This window comes from Vidua chalybeata, chromosome 6, assembly GCF_026979565.1.
Source record: "Vidua chalybeata isolate OUT-0048 chromosome 6, bVidCha1 merged haplotype, whole genome shotgun sequence".
In the NCBI taxonomy this organism is placed as follows: Eukaryota; Metazoa; Chordata; class Aves; order Passeriformes; family Viduidae; genus Vidua; species Vidua chalybeata.
Window position 1 is genome coordinate 2,864,772 of NC_071535.1, and position 6,878 is coordinate 2,871,649.

The 6,878-nt window shown below is 50.9% G+C and overlaps 1 long non-coding RNA gene across 1 annotated transcript; it reads left to right on the forward strand.

Moving 5' to 3' along the window:
* Window positions 1-4,833: 4,833 nt before the first annotated feature.
* On the forward strand, window positions 4,834-6,649 carry LOC128789743 (uncharacterized). The gene is made up of 2 exons (XR_008431505.1): window positions 4,834-4,947; window positions 6,509-6,649. It is a non-coding gene; the product is annotated as an uncharacterized LOC128789743 (long non-coding RNA).
* Window positions 6,650-6,878: the final 229 nt, after the last annotated feature.

The window sequence follows — 6,878 nt, forward strand, 5'->3', positions numbered from 1 at the left end:
GTGACGGTCCTTCGACCTCCGGAGGACAGTGCACTCCTGCCATCTCATGGACATTTCATGAACAGGGAGGAATTCCTCAAAAGGAAGAGGGGATTATGATGAATTTTTCTTCGAATCTATTTCAACAGTTGAGAATTTAGCTAAGTATTAAATAGATTAATTTTTTTTTTTTGCCTTTTTGCAGGCTTTTGATTATGCAGTTTTCATAATGAACTCAGTGTGGTTGTTTCCGATTTGGCCCCGTAGCATCTGGCAGAGAGCCTCTGTCTGAATGCGAGACTTGCTGCATCCAGATTTGATTCCTTTTCCTTGGCACGGCTTTGCCTCCTGCTGATGGAAGCTTTAAAGAAAAAAAAATACCATGACATCTGAAACACTGCCAAAAAACATCAACATGCTTTCTGGCTGCCATCTATTGTGCAATACAAACCTCTTAAGATTTAATATTTCTAAGACTGTGGTGCACCTGCTTACAAGAGAAACTACCTTGTCACATGATGACATGTTTTGCCAAATCACTTAAAAAAAAAATTATTTATTAGCTTTAGAGTGTGAGTTCCCTCCCTTCCCTCCCTCTTTTTCCTTCTCCACCCCAAATTTCTCCATGCAAAAATCCTTCTTCCAAGAATTGCTATCTGTAATTATATGATGCATTTCCCACCCTCTGGTTTTGACCGATCCTTTTCTTCTACCTACAGTGAGAGCTGCAATGACTGGGTGCATTTGTCTGGAAGACACTGGTGCCTGTAGCACCCAATTTATACCCGATAAACCCCAGTTTGGCCCAGCTGGGAGCTTGCCAGTGCCTGCAAGGTCACGTTGGTTCGACCAGCTCTTCACTACCCATCACCGGACTGAAGAGGGCTCTGCTGTCTGGCCAAACCTCTCTGTCTGCCACAAAAGAAAGTTTCTTCTTCAGCTTGAGTTTATTTCAGCTGTTTTTCAAGGTAGATTTCAGCTCCACAGCTGCTTGGCTGGGATAGGAATCTGAGACAGAGCTGGATGTCGCAGGTGGGCTCGGGTGGGCCAGGAGAGCTTGGAGTGAAGAACTCTCTTGAAAAATGAGTGGCATCACTTCATTTTGCTCCCACCTGGTAGATCAAAGTATTGCTCAGTGATAACGTCTCTCAAGTCGCCTTCCAGGTGTCACAGAGATAAGGTGCTTTGCTCAGGTTACACTTGCTTGTTGCTGGTCTTGCTGTCACTAGAGCGAGCACAGAGTGTGCTCACTTCAGGGATTGCTCTTGAGAAACCTTATCCTAATTTTCAGAAGAGTGGCTCTTGAGAAACCTACTCCTAATTTTCAGAAGAGTGGCAGCATAGTCCCACTTCCACCTCCCTTTGCCCAATTGTTTTTCCGCCCTTCAGGGAGCAGAAGGGCTGGGTGCAAATTGGCTTAATTTCAGATCAGAACCAATTCAGCACTGTAGGTGTGGTTGAGTTCAAGCAGAACTTGCACAGTCTAGATTCTGGAAGAGCACAAGTTAGAGAAAGACCAGGAAAGATGGTTTTCTTTTTCATTGTGTTCCTTTTCTTGATCAATTCCCTAAAGTTTGCTGCCTTCTACCTAATTTCTGGCCTATACCTAAACATTTAAAACCCATCTAGTTAGTTATTATTTAGCAAAATTCCTCTTGCCTCTCTTTCATACTTCCTCCTGCTGGAGTTCTTGTGTCCTCTGCTTCAGCTCTCCTGGCCTCAGCTCAAGCTCTCCTGGCCTCTGCTCTCTGCCTCATTGCTTCTGTTGTGTAGATACTCCACAGCCCTGAGAGCAGGAGCAGCACTTCAGCAGCAGTCCAGAAGGGACACGTGTGTGCAGGAATAAAGAACACCTTTCCCTCAGACGGGATCTGTTTGTGGCAAGGCCCCTCTGTTTTTCTTCCATGGAGCAGTTTGGATTCAGAGTATGGACAGATGTAACCTTGGCCTCCTCTTCATCCTTAGGTTCTCCTTGCAGAGCCTCAGCCCCTGCGTTCTGTCAGGGCCCCTGGGGAGGTGGGATATTCCCAGAGGAGAGGGGCCTGCTGTGTCCCCGTTCCCTCTGTCCCTTATGTTGCTGTGTTCAGGTGGGCACAGAGAGGACGGGGACTCCTGCCTGCCCCGCGTCCTGTCTGCCCGTCGGGCCTGTCCCAGGGCAGCCTGGCTGTGTCCTGCTGTCCCTGCTGTCCCTGCTGTCCCTGCTGTCCCTGCTGTCCCTGCTCCTGCTGCCCTGTCCCTGGGCACAGCCCCATGGAGCGCTCCCTGCTGCGGCCTGGGCTGGCCCCAGAGCTGGGTCACCTGCAGGGTGGCCGAGTGTCCCCGGCCGGCTGTGCCCGGGCAGCTGCCTCAGCCGTGAGGGCTGCAGAGCTGCGGGAGCTCACGGCTCTCTGCCGGCCCCGCTCCAGAGCTGTGAGGGCTGCAGAGCTGCGGGAGCCCACGGCTCTCTGCCGGCCCCGCTCCAGAGCTGTGAGGGCTGCAGAGCTGCGGGAGCCCACGGCTCTCTGCCGGCCCCGCTCCAGAGCTGTGAGGGCTGCAGAGCTGCGGGAGCCCACGGCTCTCTGCCGGCCCCGCTCCAGAGCTGTGAGGGCTGCAGAGCTGCGGGAGCCCACGGCTCTCTGCCGGCCCCGCTCCAGAGCTGTGAGGGCTGCAGAGCTGCGGGAGCCCACGGCTCTCTGCCGGCCCCGCTCCAGAGCTGTGAGGGCTGCAGAGCTGCGGGAGCCCACGGCTCTCTGCCGGCCCCGCTCCAGAGCTGTGAGGGCTGCAGAGCTGCGGGAGCCCACGGCTCTCTGCCGGCCCCGCTCCAGAGCTGTGAGGGCTGCAGAGCTGCGGGAGCTCACGGCTCTCTGCCGGCCCCGCTCCAGAGCTCCCAGCTCCAGCTGGCAGGGCCTCAGCGCCCGCCCTGTGCCCTCCCGCATGGACAAACAGGCCAGGCCCCGCTTGCTGCCCTCATGGCGGCATTCCTGGCCCCTGCGCTCTGCAATGGCTTCTCTGGGGCACCTTCCTGCGGCCTTTTTGTCCCTGCGTGAGGCCCAGCAGAGGGGTTGTTGGCAAGGAAAGTGCCAGGGCCAGTGGCTTCCCACTGCCACAGGGCTGAGATGGGCTATGGGGAAGGACATCTTGGCTCTGAGGGCCGTGAGGCCCTGGCACAGGTTGCTTCTCAGAGCAGCTGTGGCTGCCCTGTCCCTGCAAGTGTTCCAGTCCAGGCTGGATGGGCCTTGGAGAAACTCTACCCAGAGGGGTAGGAATGGATGGCCCTGGAGGTCACTCTGGACACGCACAGACACAGCGTTTGTTCAAGCACTGCCTTTATTGGAACTTTGCACTGACTGCAGCTCCCAGAGGGAACAGAGTCCCCAAGGAAGGGAAGGCATCAGTGTCATTTTGAAAAAACTGTTCACGTATATAGTTTAAAAAACTATTCACGTACAAAACTGTATCACGTATTTTAAACATTTTCAATAACAAATCACAGTTATAATCATCCTTATGCTAAGAATTCTTTTCTACACTGTTATAAATTATATATGAATTAATACAAGGACAAAGTTTTCTGAATACTGAAGATTATGAAAAATTACTCGGTATGGTAAAAATTTAACATCAGTTGTGGTTCATTCACATAATTTGCAGAAATTATTACTATGAATGTATAATTACTATATAGTAGAATGTTTAATTGTTTTAACAGAATTAGTATTTGTTCCTATTATAATTACTACTATATTTAACAATAGTATTGCTGTACAATAAAGTAATTCTAGGAGAAAATAGTAAAATATCCAAATTATTTCTAAACTAATCAAGAAGTTAAATCAGTGTCTATCAATCTGGCCCAATCCTCCTTCAAACACCTCCATCCAGGAGCAAGTGCAATGTTATGGCAGGGGAAATCATTAATAGATGCAGTTAATATAGATGCAATGAAGAGACAGAGGGAAGAGGGGCAGGGTCTGGCAGAGCCCTGAGCCTCTGCCCCGGCGCAGGGCTGTGCTCGGCAGCGAGCGCAGCTCTGTGGGCTGGCTGCTCACAAAGATGTGAGGCTCATCCCCTTGGCCAGCCCAAAGAGCATCCTGTTCACCTTCCTATTCATTCAAAACAGCCTGGCCATTTTCTTCTTTACAGTTTTCATGGTCCTCCACATTTCCTTCAAGTCATTGCACCTCCTCTTGAACCGAAGCCTTCTCTGCTCGGTTTTCATCCTCTGCCTTCTGGCCTCCTCTTCAGCTCGCTGGTCCGCTGCTCTCTGCTTCATGGCCGCCCTTCTGCGCCTGAACCAGAAGCACAAAGGCAGGAACAGCAGTTCAGCAGCAGCCCAGAAGGGCCCCTGGTGCACGGCTGCCGTGAGCAGGGGTCCCCAGCCAGGCTCAGGTGGCTCTGGGGTAGCCTGCTCCAGGTCCTCTTCGCTCAGCTCTACATCCTCATCCAAACCGTTCATCATGGGCCGTGGGAAGTGGAAGAGGAGCAGCACAGTCAGGACAAGGAGTGATTTGGACACCATGGTCTGCAGGAGGAGAGAGATAAGGGCAGGAAGCAGAGGGCCCCAGACAGCTGGCAGGGAGCAGGGCCTGTCCCAGTGGGCCAGCAGCAGCCCCGTGCCCTGGCCAAGGCGCTGGCACGAGGGGCTGGCCCTGGATGCAGGGGGACAATGCAGGCCCGGGTGCGGCGCTTGTGCCCTGGCCCAGCCCAGCCCAGCCCCGCCACGTGCGCACTCACCGCTTGCCCAGGCTGAACTGGGCCAGCGTTACCTGCGGGGCACCTTTTCCAGCTGCCCCCATTGTGACACGTCCCCCTGATGTCACACGCACCACAGGCATCACAGCCGGGCCAGCCCCGCCCTTGGTCCCCAGCCCAACTCAGGGGCTCCGAGTGGGCCCAGCAATGAAAGCCCTGGCACCCACCAAGTGCAGCCCCTCTGGGAGGGAATGGCCCCAGGGGCTCCCTTCACAAAGCAGGCAGAAGCCCCCACTGGTAAGTTTTCAAAGAGAAAAGATTATAATCAATAATGTCAAATATGATACATACTATCAACGATGAAAACAACAGAGGTGCTTTTGTAATGGGACCCATTCTTCTACCACTGGGGTTGGGTGAGGATTGCCCAGCTTTTCCTGCTTGACTATTCCCGGATCCAGTTCCTCCAAGACCTCTGTGAAACCTTCCCATTATCAGACATCAGAAATAGAGAACTGTAGCCAAACCACTTCCAGTCCCCTTCAGATCAAGAAGATGCAGAGGGACAGTTCTGGCAGAGAATTTGAGCAGCTTTGGACAAGGGTCACACTGCTGTGTTAGCAGGGACTGGCTGCTAGTGTTGTTCTTTGAATGAACAGAATCTTCATTGTGTCCCCAGTGAACACATGGAGGCCACAACAGCAGTGCTTCTTGTCTGCTCCCTGCCCAGCCAGGCCTTCCAGCCCAGGTGAAATGCCCAGCATGGCCTTCAAGTACAAAGGGATTGCAGAGCAAAAAGCATCTGTGTAGCCACCGTGGTCTTCAGCGGCTGCTGCACTGAGGAGGCCACTGAGAGGAGGCCACTGCTGCTCTTCTCAGAGCGCTGCTGTGCAGGGATATCCCTTGCCTTGCTGAGTCCCACATCTGCCCGTCTTTTTTCTGTGGTCTGAGGTCAGGTGGATGCCATCTGCTCCCAACAGACCCAGCTACTCCACGGTAGATGCACAGACATGGAATCCAAAACATTGAGTGTCCCCTGAGTAGCCAGGCATTCAGCTGTTCAGTTTGTCCCAGCCCATGTCAGGGGCTGAAACGAGATGGTTTTTAAGGTTCCTTCCAACCCAAACCATTCCAGGATTCTATGAGTTCCCCATGACTGACTTTGGTCCCCTCAAAAGACCTCCTATCTCCTCTCTTCCCCCCACTTGTGGAGAGCACATTCTGATGTGCTGGTGGTGTTGGGACAGGTTGGTGGATACTCTTCCTGCCATCCCATGGGTGTAAACATGAGTCCTCTCTGAAGTCTTTGTCCCTAAATCAGTGCCTTCAAATAACAGCTATCTCCTCTCCTTCCTTTTCCATTCAGCATTTGAGTAGACACAACATTTCTCATCGTTTTCCACAGAACAGCACAGGTCCCAGTTCCCATATTGTGGAGCCCTCTGCCATAAATCAGCCTGATAGGTTTATTCTCTACGTAATGGGAAATTATGACAAATGCAGCTGTATAATCTAGTTAGTAACTCACCATAATGACTGCTTCTGGGGTGATTTATGGGTTTTGTCATATGTGAGCTTTCAGAACTTTAGAGATTACATTTTTCACACTTTTTTGTTGGATTCTCAGTTTATTAGACTTTACTGCAGCATTAATCACTTGCAGTACAACCCTGGACTTCACAAATGTATCACATCAGCATGAAAAAGGCAGAGAAAACAAGAACTGTTGTGAATTAATGAGCCGGGTAACACATGTCTCACAACCAGTGATGAAACAACCTGTGTTCTTCTTCAAGCCGCAACAGAAAGTCCCAAAGTCTGGCTATTTAATTTTATTTTTTTTCTTCACAAAACATAGGCAGCAGCAAAGAACTGAAACAACACAGCCAGGCTTGAAACCTGAAAGATCTGCAAGGCTGAGTCTATCCTAGTTAATGGTGAAATGATGTGTGAATCTGTCCTAGATGTTCAAATAAAGAAGATTGATTCACAGTTATAATATGGCTTATAAGCAAAACACTGGGATTATACAGGAGAAATGCATGTGTCATGAAACAACCAATAAATCAGAGAGACAGTTCCAAGCTCTACTATGAAGGTCTGGGAAATGTTCAGAGTTGCCATCTATGGAGTTTGATGCAGGATAAACTGGAACAAAAGGCCATCATTACCCAAATTGTTTTGATTTGGGCTGTTTTTTTGTGTGTGGTGATTTTTTTTTTTTTTTT